At 42.5% G+C, this 13,198-nt stretch overlaps 1 long non-coding RNA gene across 3 annotated transcripts; it reads right to left on the bottom strand.

The window, feature by feature from the left end:
• Positions 1-428: 428 nt before the first annotated feature.
• Positions 429-6,931, bottom strand: LOC310842566. 3 transcript variants are annotated; one of them, XR_014563220.1, is made up of 4 exons: positions 6,871-6,931; positions 1,341-1,593; positions 974-1,132; positions 429-673 (listed from the first exon to the last, which is right to left on the bottom strand). It is a non-coding gene; the product is annotated as an uncharacterized lncRNA (long non-coding RNA). The 3 variants fall into 3 exon arrangements; XR_014563222.1 differs by lacking the exon at positions 6,871-6,931 and adding an exon at positions 4,474-4,549; XR_014563221.1 differs by lacking the exons at positions 1,341-1,593; positions 6,871-6,931 and adding an exon at positions 4,474-4,555.
• Positions 6,932-13,198: the final 6,267 nt, after the last annotated feature.

The raw sequence follows: 13,198 nt of genomic DNA on the forward strand, positions 1-13,198 counted from the left end.
TCACTTGCAGCATCATTGCCAGCTGCTCAAGAAATATGAGATCTGCTATAAAGATGTGGCGGGACGCGGGTGGCACTGTGGGTAAAAGCCTCAGCGCCTAGGGCTTGCCGATCGAAAGGTTGGCGGTTCGAATCCCCGTGGCGGGGTGCGCTCCCGTTGCTTGGTCCCAGCGCCTGCCAACCTAGCAGTTCGAAAGCACCCCCGGGTGCAAGTAGATAAATAGGGACCGCTTACTAGCGGGAAGGTAAACGGCGTTTCCGTGTGCAGCTCTGGCTCGCCAGAGCAGCGATGTCACGCTGGCCACGTGACCCGGAAGTGTCTCCGGACAGCGCTGGCCCCTGGCCTCTTGAGTGAGATGGGCGCACAACCCCAGAGTCTGTCAAGACTGGCCCGTACGGGCAGGGGTACCTTTACCTTTACCTTATAAAGATGTGGCAGACCGGTCTCAGTTCAATTTTGAGGTGAGCAATCCTAATCAAACAATAACACTCCTTGAGGTGGGCTTGATGTTTGAAAGAATGCAAAAAGAAGCTTTCTCTCCACCCCTCTCCAATTCAGCAGGGTACACAAAGGGGGAAAGTTTACCTTGGGCATTATGATAGGGTAAGCAGGCAGAGGCTCCAAATGCAGTATCAAAGAGGCTCTGTGGCAGCCTATTGCCTCTTCCTTCCACCTAAGAACAAGTAGATACAACTCTCATCAATCCCTGGTGGAAAATCTCTACCCACATGATCCCAAGTGGAAGGACATGCTTCAGTGTCAATATACTGGCAATATTTTGTTCTCATTTCAAATAAGCATTTCTTGTAACACTTCAGGAGCCACCAGCTGCTACCCCATCCTGAACCCCCTGGTAATTTTTTCCTTATGGGGATCTAGACAGCCTGGCAGGCAGGGATGGAAATAGACTGAGACTCACTCAAGGTGGGCTGTCCTACCCACCCAGACAAAGAAGTTGAACAGGAGTGCTTACCTGTGAATACAGAGGTAGCCACTGAAGGGATGTCAAGGGCAGTCCTCTATCTGAAGGTGTTGTGTGTTAGAATGGCTTTCTTCTACAAGCCCAGTGTAAATATAAAGGACCTCAAGAAGAGAGAGCAGACACCATGAAGCTGCCATCAATTGTTAGCACCTGGATAAGAGAATGAGTAGAATCAGGTCACCTGGCCACAGTCATTTCACCCAGGTGAAGAAAACAAAACTTTGATAAGAGCTGTTGATTTGGAAATGAAGCAGCTCAGATGGGGAGCTTATATAGGAGCTAGAGGCTTAACCCCTTCCTGGCTTTCAGTCAGGTCCTAATCTGAGATGGTATTTCCCATTAGCTTCCCCTTCCTCACCAGCAGCTAATTAAGCACTTTGATGGTGGTGGTTCTGCTGTGTCTGCCTGGCTCACCACTTCCTCTGCTCCTGTAGTTATGGGGTTGGCCAGTTAAGAATCCAGCCAGCTGGTGTGGGGACCGCTAGTCCTGGGACAAGTCCACATCTGATGGCTTTCCAGGGTGATGAGAAGTGTGGAGACTTGCTAGAGGGTCCCGCTCCTCGTCTAACGAGACCTCAGGGTCAAGCTCTGAACCCTATCAGCAAAAGGAGCTTGAACAAAGGATGGGAGGGAGTTTTGAGGGAAGAATATAAAACTTTTATAAGCAAATTGCAACACACAGAGAGAGCACCCACACACAAACTTTAGGACTTTCATGAAATAATCACCATAAGGTTCTGGGTCACTGCAGTGGTTTAGGAACTTGCAGTTAATCAGATTTAAAAGAGTACTTGTTAATTGGTTGAAGGCTATATAAATGTAATAATGATGGTAGTGCTGTTAGAGTAGGCATTCTCTTCCCTTAATGCCAGTCTTTTACAACAACGAGAATGAGAATAAGCCAAAGAAGAAGAAGAGAGGTTATCATACAAACTCAAATAAGCTTATTAAGCAAGGTACTACTCACAAAGGAGTAACCAGAGGTACAAATTTATTACATGAAATATTCAAAGACTGAGAGCACTGTGGGCAAATTCCACTTAACTTTGTAATTTTTACAGGCCAATATTCTTTCTTCAGAATGTTACTTATGTAATAATTCTCCCAGTGCCCCACTAATGATTTTAGAATATTGGTTTTTTAAATACTTACTAAGCTATTTGGGTGATTTCCTAAATATTAGTTTGCTAAATTATCTACTTTTATTCTTTTTCTTTTTCTGGGACAGCACAAATGTGGAACCAGAAAATAGGACAGCTGTAGTAGTGCAATCCTATACATGACTCCTCAGAATTAAGTGACACTGAATGAGGATTACATTCAGGTAAGTGGTGTTAGGGTCTCCCTCCATCAATTCCTTTTATTTATCCTCTCGAAAGGACGTCAGTTGAAGGTGTGGGGAACCTGTGGGCCTCCAGATGGTGTTGGACTGCAGCTCACATCAGCCTCAGCCAGGATGGTCATAGGGAAAGGATGATACGCGTCACTTTCAACTGCTCTCACATTCCCCTCTGGGCATTTGGGGAATGTTAGATCAGCTTACTGAAGGGAGATGTGATACAACAGTGAGGTGGGGGCTGTGTGAGTGGGATGGGACCAATGGATTGGCTTCAGGAATATGCCCTTGCAGCCACAATTTCACCGCTGCCTCATCCTTCCCCCTCTTGGTGAATGGCAGTGATGCTGCTGCCAGAGGCTATTGCTATGGCACTGGCCCACTGGACATTCTGTTCCTGTGTTAGGTTGATAATTTAAGAGTGGCTGGATGTTTGCAGAGCATGCTTCGTTCTAAGTGTAGAACCAATGAAATGTGACAAGAATAAATGAAAAGCGAACAGTTTCCAAGACTTTACAATCTCAAAAGATTGTCAACAGCAACAGAATAGTAGCACAGTAGGTGCAGAACAAGTTCTTGTTTAGTAAAAACAGCAAGAGCGAGATGTACAAACACCAGGTTGACTTCTACCCTTGGCTATGCTCCATGGCCCAGTGGTGTGCCAATCACCACAAAGAACTGAACAACCACAGCAAGATGTCTAACATTCCGGGTTAGGCAAAGGGACGGATGCTGCAGAGCTTTAATAGTGAGCAATAGCAAACACAACAGGGAAACTGACACTGATGATCTAAACATTGAGGAGACTGCTGGGGTTGGAGTGAACTGTTGTTCAGTCAAGCTCACAACTTGTGAAGTGGGTGTGAAACAGCAGCACTATTCAAATGCTAGAGAGAAGAGGAGACCTACAACTTGCAGAAGAAGCATTTGGAAAGAACAGCCTGGGACAAGAATTAAGTCTGGGGAAATGGTGACTATGTACTGCTTCACCCCCACTATATGGCTGCAAATGGGGTGGGAAGCTGCATTCAGATTGCGGAGAACTGCAACAAATCCAAATTCTCTGGCTTGAGTATAACACACATCGTCATTGAAAGCACACAGTAGTGATGGACACACATGTAAAAAAATTGTACAGGTTGTTGTAAAAACCCATTGTATGCAGCCTTGTAATAGTAATTAAATCCTATCTCTGCTGTTCCTGAAACTCGAGCACATAGTCGAGCTCTTAGGCTCCCTGACTCAATTCATTGCTACAGCTAATGCAAACAGAGTATGTCCTGCCACTCTACATGGTTCATTGCTAATGAGAAGGAGTTGCCTAACCTCTTGTAAAATTAGTAGTTACACCAATTTTAATCAAGTCAGGAATTAGCTAGTCTGATTTACATTAACATAAGCATGCAACATGGGTATGCCATGCCCAAAACAGCAAGTGGAGCAGCGCCCACAGATTTCATGTTCTCAGTAGTAACCCAACAGCTAGAATAACGTGTTTATTGATTTGATTCATTTGATTTGATTTGCATACTGTTAAGTTGTGGGTGAACATATCAGACGACACAGGGATTCTTCAAATAGCTCTTGTTTATTCACAGGCCAGAACAGAACTGAACTGAAGGGTTCAGTCAGCTTGCTTATATAGAGCTCCACTAGAACGCAACAGTAACCAATTTCTGTAACTATCCAATCACTGAACGTCACTTTCAATCCCTTATTTGCATATGTGGACCTGAGTGAAAACTATCTACAGTATCCCCCTGCTGGCCCAGGGTGAGAACTTCAGTACATAACACATACCACCCTTCACCCAAAGATAACAGGGCAGTTCACAACAAAAAATACAAAATGAGAACACAAAATAACAAGGCTTAGCCAAAGGCCTAGTTAAAGAAAAACATTTTCATCTGGCACCTAAAGATATGTAATGAAGGTGCCAGGTAAGTCTGGCACTTAGGCCATCAGAAACCAGCCCTTGTAGGCATGTATCCTAAAAACAAGGCTTCTTGCTATACGCAGTAAAGCTTTTGCCATTCCTTCCGCCTACAGCCTCAACTCATCTGTGCCCAAGCATTTGGAGTTGGAGGGAACAGGAGGAAGTTCTGGTGTGTACATAGAAGCATTTATGTCACTACACGACTCTGAGCCTACTAACTTGGGTAGAAGATCGACTGAACATAGTGGAAATACAGCCAAGTAAACATACATAAAATTGGACCATAAGAGCCAGTGTGGTGTAGTGGTTAGGTCGCTGGGAGACCAGGACCTAAATCCCTACTTGCCCATAATGCTCACTAGTCACCTTGGGCCAGTCATAATCTCTCAGCCTAACCTACCTGATAGGGTTTGTCGTGGGAGGGAGGGGTCTGAGGAGAGGGAGAGCTATGTATACCACCTTGGGCTCCTTGGAGGAAAAAGTGGATTAGAAATGCAACAAATAAAGCAGTAAATAAAGAAGGGGTTTGCTCACATGCCATTGTACATTCATTCATTCATTTATAATATTTATATACTGCTTACTGTCCAAACAATAATTGGCCAGCCTTTTCTTATTTCTAAGAAGATGGTGCAAGATAAAAGGAAATGTCTTTGCGATGTATTTCATTTCTGCTTATTTTCATCAGTAACCTCTTAGAAGAAGTCACTCTGTGATTGACTTGGACATTAAAAAGTCTGCCAGAAGACTTGATATACCCTTTGTTAAAAGGGTGGAGCTGTCAAATATTCTGCTTGCAGTCTTTCTATTCTGCTACATAGAGACTGAGGTGGTTGAACTGCCAAAGGCTAGACTTTCAGTCCTTGGTCATTCACGATCCACAATTTATTTTTTATTGTGTTATAATTTCATCATGTTATGCATCTCATTACAACCACGTTCTTGTTTAGTCATGTCCGACTCTTCGTGACCCCATGGACCAGAGCACGCCACTAATTACGATCACTAATAACCACCAATAATCAAATGTAGCTACAATACATTGTCCAGTCACTCACAAACAAACAAACATGTAACCAATTACATGTTCAGAAAAAACTTTTATTTATTTATTTATTTATTTATCCATCCAACCAACTAGCATTCAATTATATCTTGATATCATTCACACTTCTCTTGTCACTGACATTAAATCTACTATATATTAGCATCCAAAGGCTTTGCATTAGCAGTGTTCACATTGGACGGTATTTGGCTCAAATTAGTAGCCAAAATGACATATTAGACACACAGTCAGTTTTTTGACAATAACTGGCAACTGACATGCTGTACATGTCAACATTCAGCTGTATCTGATAGGCAGTATTCAATTTTTTTTGACATAACATGACCTTAGGCTTTCAGTTGACAATCCTTATTTGACAATATTTGAAAGCACTTAAAAGTATATGACATGCAGCAGTCAACACCTGAGTATTTGTGAACTTATTTATTTATTTTAGAACCATTTATGAACCAAAATCTCTAAGCAGAATACAATATTAAAAACCCAAACAGCATTAATAAAAGAAAAAATATAGCCCAAAACCAGTATAAAAGCAGTATAAAAACATGCAAAGCATATAAAACCAACTAAACAGGGTTCAGTCTTATGGGTCTGAGAAAACCTGTGCAAAAGGGTAAGCTTTTACAAGATGTCTGAAGCAAATCCCGATTGCTGCTTTACATACGACAGAGGAAAGGGAAATAGGTAGTATAGGAAACGCAGCAGAAAATCCTCATTTTTGGGTCACCACCCTATCATATTCTGTAGTGTGCAGTGCTACAAGTAGAATTTCTCCAGATGATAAAAGTGAACTTACAGGTCTGTACAGGGACAGGTTTTTCAGGTATCCTTTTCCTGAGTTGCTCGGGTCTCTCTTTGTTAACAAGAGCTTGAATATGGCCCAGTAGCTGATCAGTACAGTTACCTTGGCATTTGTGCAGTATGTTTTCATGCAAATGCTCCACTCAACATCCTGTCCACAACATCCTGCACCAGCTACAGCTTCGGGACCAATTCCAAGGGAAGCCCCACATAGAATGCATTACAGTAGACCAATTTGTTAGGTTACCAACACATAAATCACAGGGACTAAGCTATGCCTGTCCAGGAAAGAGTATAGCTGGTATATCACCCTAAACTGATAATAGACATTCCTTATCACAGAGGTCACTACAGCATCCAATGACAAAGATGGATCTAGAAGCATCCCCAAACTATGCACCTGCTCTTCCAGAGAGAGTGCAACCCTGTTCAGCACCGGTGAACTCCCCACCTCCTGGACCTGGGAACCACGCTCACAAAGACCCCATCTTATCAGTATTCAGTCTCAGTTTGTTGGTTTCATCCAGCCCACCACTGCATCCAGACACTGGTTTAAAGCTGTCACAGGCTCTCCTGAAAGAAAGCTGGAAGTCAAAATACTGATGGCATCATGTCTCAAATCTCCTAATGACCATTCCCAGTAGCTTAATATACATATTGTACTAGGCAGATTTCAGGATAAGATAATGTCCTGTGGCACCCTACAGCACAACTGTGGACACATAAACCCCCAACTCTATTCTCCGAACCTGACTCTGTAGATCAGAGTAGAACCACTGCAACACTCTGCTATCAATTCCCAACTCACAGAGATGATCCAAGGAGGATATTATGGTAAATGATACTGAAAGTTTCTGAGAGATCAAGCAGGAGCAACAAGGTCACAATCCCCCCATGGCTCCCCCATACTTCATAATGGCAAAGACTGATTCTGCCCCCAAACCAACCCTGAACCCAGATGAAAATGGGTCATGATGTGTGTCTGCAGCTGGACTGCCATGGCCCTCTCAAGCACCTTACCCACAAAAAGTTATTTGTCACCAGACAGTATCTGTCAAGTACCTCAGGGTCCAGAGAGGGCTTCTTTAAAAGTAGCTACACTACAGGCTCCTTTAAGGTGCCAGACACACGTCTACACACACACAGAGAGAGAGAAAGAGAGAGAGAGAGAGAGAGAGAGAGAGATGCATTAGATGAAGAAGAGAAGAATTTGGATTTGATATCCCACTTTATTACTACCCCAAGGAGTCTCAAAGCGGCTAACAATCTCCTTTTCCCTTCCCCACAACAAACACTCTATGAGGTGAGTGAGGCTGAGAGACTTCAAAGAAGTGTGACTAGCCCAAGGTCACCCAGCAGCTGCATGTGGAGGAGCAGGGAATCGAACCCGGTTCACCAGATTACGAGTCCACTGCTCTTAACCACTACACCACACTGGCTCTCTTTGGACTCACCTGGCCTACCCCCTTCAGATAGCTCAAATTAGTCATGATGAACAGGAGAAAGGGGAGCATGTTGTGGGTCAAAGTGATGCAAGTTCCTTGTGCATATCCTCAGACCTCATCAGGGAAGATACTGCTCTTGGCTCTGTAATAATGGAAGCATTCAACTCAACATGGAGAGGAACAATTTTATCCTCATAGTGGATTGTCACAGCTGGCTTCTGTGTCAACAGGTGTCCACAGCCCCCTCACTAAATGGAAAAGTTCTACTGGCTACTTGTCTCTTTGCCAAAATTAAATTTTCTAGACACACATTTTTTAAAAGCCACAAATACCTGCAGTTACCTTATTTGACCTAAAGGTTAACATATTATCAAGGCTTTGAATCTCATCACAACTGATTTACTTACTAAACAACACCTGGAACCTGGAATGGACAGTTTTCATGAAGCGTTAAGTTCTATTCTGTTTTCTTTCAAAGTTAAGCAATACCACAAGATGAGATCCAAAATATTTTTTCTAGCATGCCCTGAGGCAAATCTGTGGTCTGAATAAGAGAAATGAATGTTTGCAACCCAGCAAAATGGAACTATTTCTCTCAGAGAACTGCAGATAAGCGTGACAATAACTGTGAAGAGATAACTGAAGAGCAAAGGGTAGATCCTCTCATCACTTACAGTCCTTGAGAAACATCAGTCTCACTTAGATGAGCTGTTTAGACAAGTACTATAGTAGGCTAGGGAATAAAACAAAGGAGAAAATATTTTACCCCTAACAAAAGGAGGCAGGCAATTTAGTACTGTAATAACAAAAGAAACATTTTGCTGTTAAGGGAAGCACAATTATTTTTGATTTGGCTGCACTTCATAAGCTAGATACCCAATCTACAGCACAGCTATATCCTGGTTATCATTACTGATATAGAAAGCTTACATTAAAGGACATAATAGAGCTGAACTATGCATTTAACCACAATATTTCACAGGAAACCGTGATTACTTCCTGGATGATGTTTGATTATACCCCACACCAGTTTAATAAATGAAAATAGTAATCATACCATGAAACCTGGTTCAGGCCATGCTTACTTGCCTTCCTACTGCACAGTCATGTGCCAAGTTTAAATTATGTAAGGCTTTAGATGCAGCAGGGATGGGAAACCTGTGGCCATCCAGATGTTTTTGAACTTCCAGCCAGAATAGTCAATGGCCAGAGAAAATGAGAGCAACATCTGGAAGGTCACAGGTTCCCCATCCCTGATATAAACAGAAGGCACATCTGCTTGTCTAAGGCAGCACCTCCAAATTCTTGCTCTTTCCCTGTCTCACTGCAATCTTCACAATTTACCACCCTGAACCATTCAGAGGGACAATCAACCACCAGGAACTTTCTCAGGGATACACAGGGGACGGTGGGGGTCTGGAGGAGACAGGAAAGCCCTGTTGCATGAACAGACTTCTGTTCACTCACAAAGGCTTATGGGGGTTCAACTGAATCTCTCAATTTTTCTCAGCAGTGGTGCTGGTTGAGAGGGTGGGAGAAGTGGATTACTTGAGAAAGCATTCTACTCTCTTAGGAGTTAGTGGGTTTGGAAGGTTAGAGAAGACCCTTCTGTTTATGAAGCAGAGGAATGGAATCAGCCCCCCCCCCCGAGAATGTGATTTTTGGAATTAGTTAAGGGTCAATGGAGAAAGTTTATCTAACATTAAATTTCAGTTAGAATGAGTTTTTGTATTTTGTGTATGGTTATTTTAAGATTTATTCTCTCTCAGGATTTTTAAGAATGCTGCTCTTCAGCCTTAGGAAAATAGAGATAGCAATTCAGACAGAAGAACAACATAGAAGACCCCAATTTGGTCCTCAGCTAACTTTGTGTTTCTGAAGGCTGTATCATTTAGGTTCTCTTGGTTGGGTGCTATGTGCTCCAAAAACATATGTTTCATATGTTTTGAATTCAGTTGTTCACCAATCCATGTACCAGATTACCATGAAGGTGGGATATTTTTCCCTTTGAGAAAGCAACCTGATAACAGAGTTCGTTTTCTTTCCAGACAGACTGTGTACCATGAAACATGGACTTCGGCTACAGTCCTTAGCCCATTTACTTGTGAGTAAGTTCCACTGAATTCAATAGAAATTCTGAGGAGACAAGCTTAGGCTTGCATCGTCAAATGGAAATCGGCATTTGTTTTCGTTTGTCATTTTGGTATGTATTTTTATATTGTAAACTGTCCTGTGATCCTTGGATGAAAGGTGATAGAGAAACTGAATAAATAAAATACTATGAATATAAATAAATATCCATGTGATCCCTCTCATTTTGGGATGATGTGGAGAAAATTTGTCCCTAACCAATGAAGCATTTGCAGCCATTTCAGGGACTGGGGGAGCTGGGGTAAAGCCCTACTTTTATTACAGTGGTACCTCTAGTTACAAACTTAATTCGTTCTGGAGGTCCGTTCTTAACCTGAAACTGTTTTTAACTAGAGGCGTGCTTTCGCTAATGGGGCCTCTTGCTGCCACTGCGCCACTGGCACACGATTTCCGTTCTCATCCTGGGGCAAAGTTCTCAACTCAAGGTAACTCTTCCAGGTTAGCAGAGTTTGTAACCTGAAGCATTTGTAACCTGAGGCGTTTAACTCGAGGTACCACTGTATTAGAAACATATTGGTTCCAACGCATTCCTAGCCAGTATTTGCACCTTCTTAGAAAGCTTTTCTTTTAAAACACTTGGAAAACACTGGCCATCTGATGATGTTGCTTCCTTGTTGACTGCAATAAGTTTTCTCCCCCTTACGTGGACAAAATTGGAAACTACTCTGCCATATCCCTGTTTAGAGAGCAACCTTTACAATGTTTCCAGTCACATAAGCATCTGAAGGAAGATTTCGGTCTTAAGAGGCAATATGGGCTGAGTGAACTCTGCTGGATGTCCTTTTATTTGCCATGACACTCACCATCATCAAACTATAGGATCATTTGGCCTGCCTTATTAACTTTTGCGGGAGATGTACAGCTTTGTGCCTTGGTTTTCGAAAGTCAGCGGGGGGAAAATGCAGACAGATGACTTCATCAGCAGAGCAAGGATTGAAAGACAAAGGGAATTCAATGAGGTGTAAACAAAACAAAGCAGCAGATTGAGCTGGAGGGTGAGATTGGAAACTGAAACACATTAGTTCCAGCAACAGTTTTCCTAGAGGGTCTTTCCTTTTTTAAAAAAGAAAAAAATGTAAATCATTTTAATAACCAAAGAAGATTGTGCATATCTTCAGAAGAACAAGACAAACATGAATCTCAAAGCAAACTGCAATGAAGGCTACCCGAATATGTACTACACTTAAGTACAGTATAGTGAGTTTTACTTGCATGGCTAATTTTTAAGAGACTTTACAAACAAGCCTATGCCTGTTAATTGGAATCAGACAGATTCTACTTTGCTAAATGATCAGAAATTAAATTGCATGATCCTATTATGCCTTGATAAAATTCTCTCTATCTTATAGAATATTACTTGGAACTTTGCAAAATGCTCTTTATGCTTAAGATATTTAAGCAACCTTTTGACCCTACCTCACCCTTAGGCAAACTAATAATAAAAAAGATAATTTAGAGATGCGTGCTTACCTCTAAAATCACTATATATGAAGACCACATATAGGACACCTTTTTTGGATTGACGTGTGCATTCACAGATACATTGACAAATAAATTTGAACTGTGCTGGTATAAGCATTTTTTATTGTATTCCTAACCTAGATGGAACATGAACTATCCAAGTTAATTGGCACCATTAGAAATATTAGTTGTCAATAGAAGCAAATGACAAGATGTTGAAATCAGTGACATTAACTCCCATTGATTTTAATATCACTGGTTTACATATAATATTGCCTGTCACTGGGCTGTATGGTGTATTCAGATCTAACTCTAGATGGGGAAATGAGGCATTTAAAACTTGAATAATATCCTTTAAATATTTCAAAAATCATTAGTACCTGAAAGGGCCATGGCACTGTTCATCAGCATGGGACTCTTAAACTCAGGCTCATGGGTTTGAGCCCCAACTTGGGCAAAAAATTCCTGCATTGCAGGGGGCTGGACTAGATGACCCCCATGGCCCCTTCAAGCTTTACAATTATATGATTCTATATCCCAGCAAAACAGCAAAAGTGTCCTTACACTGATCTTCTCTGAAAAATCGTGCTTAGCAATACTTTGGTACACCACTATACTTGATCCATAGAATGTCACTGCTGTAATTATTTAACAGAAAAAAAGTACTGAGAGCTATTGAAATCACAAATGGCATAGCTATGTGATGTGTCATTTGCAATGAAAAATGGGGAAGGGAGTCAAAGTTAGGACTGGGGAATCAATCAATTTCGGTATCTCTCTGTTCCTCCCCGCCCCCCCCCCATCTTACGTATTGTTTTCCACATTTCCACCTCAGTTAAATTTTATGAAATAAAATAGGCTTTTGATTTTTTGAATTGTGTTGTTGCTACTAATTATCTTACTGTTTTGTTTTTGTATACCACTTTGAGGTTTTCAACAATCGAGCAGGATGTAAATTTTATGAGAGAAATAAAACAACAACAAAAAAGAAATCAGTTTGCATTAAAAAAAAGTTCCTGTGAAAATTCAGAACAGTAGCTCTATTGGTCTGTTGTATTCCTCCCCCCCTTTATACTTATTTGACAATGACCCTGTAAAACCCAGTGGGAGTAATCCTGACCCCTGATGCTAATGGCTTGGGAAGAAGGCATAGGGTGATATTCTTTCTTCTCTTGCCAGTCTCTACAGGGTACTGAAATGGGATGCTTTGGGCAGAACTGGGAGAGCCAAGGATCTGCTAGATGTTATGCTAGGGTTACCAGACGTCCCCACTTCCTGGGGACAGTCCCTGGATTTGTGAATAAGTCCCCAGACAAATCCCATCCCCTGAATGTCCCCGTATTTTATCTAATGTCCCCAGGAAACGCAGCAGTGGAAATCTCACCAGCCCGGAGCAGCTGGCTCTAGGAGCTGCTCCGAAGTTCCCATATGATGGTGGTGCAGGGGCTTCAAGATACAGCTTCCGCGCTGCCTCCACCCTCCATGACCCCAGTAACTAAGCTGGGAAGGGAGGCTTCATGCTGCCTGTTGGAGCAGCCTCCCAACTCCTAATTGCGTGCAAGCAGGAGCAGGATGGGGATTTCTCAGTTAGCCTCCCTTCCCAGCTGAGGGATCCCCGCCCCCTCCTGATTTCATGCAAATAGGAATAGGATTGGGGCTGCTCCGATGGGAAGGGAGGCATTGTTCTGCCCAGGCCTCGCTGCTGCCGCCGCTCTCAGTCCTCCTCCTCTGCCTTCCATGCCTGACCCACCACGCACTGCTTCCCCACCACCACTGTAGAACTAACAACTCAGGGGCCACCCAGGCTCATGGAGAAAGGAGATAGAAGCCTTGGAGGAAGGAGAAACGTGGTGGTTGAGGTCAAGGTGGTGGCCACCCCTCTGCCACTGCCATCGCTGCAGCATCAACGTCCCGAATGTGTAGTATTTATTTATTTAATCAAAGTCTCCCCAGATTCATTGAAAAAAATATGGTAACCTTATGCTATGTGGGTCTATTGTTGGCTGAGAGGTCCAATCTG

The sequence above is a fragment of the Podarcis gaigeae genome (genome assembly GCF_964106915.1).
Source record: "Podarcis gaigeae genome assembly, chromosome: 4".
Lineage (NCBI taxonomy): Eukaryota > Metazoa > Chordata > Lepidosauria > Squamata > Lacertidae > Podarcis > Podarcis gaigeae.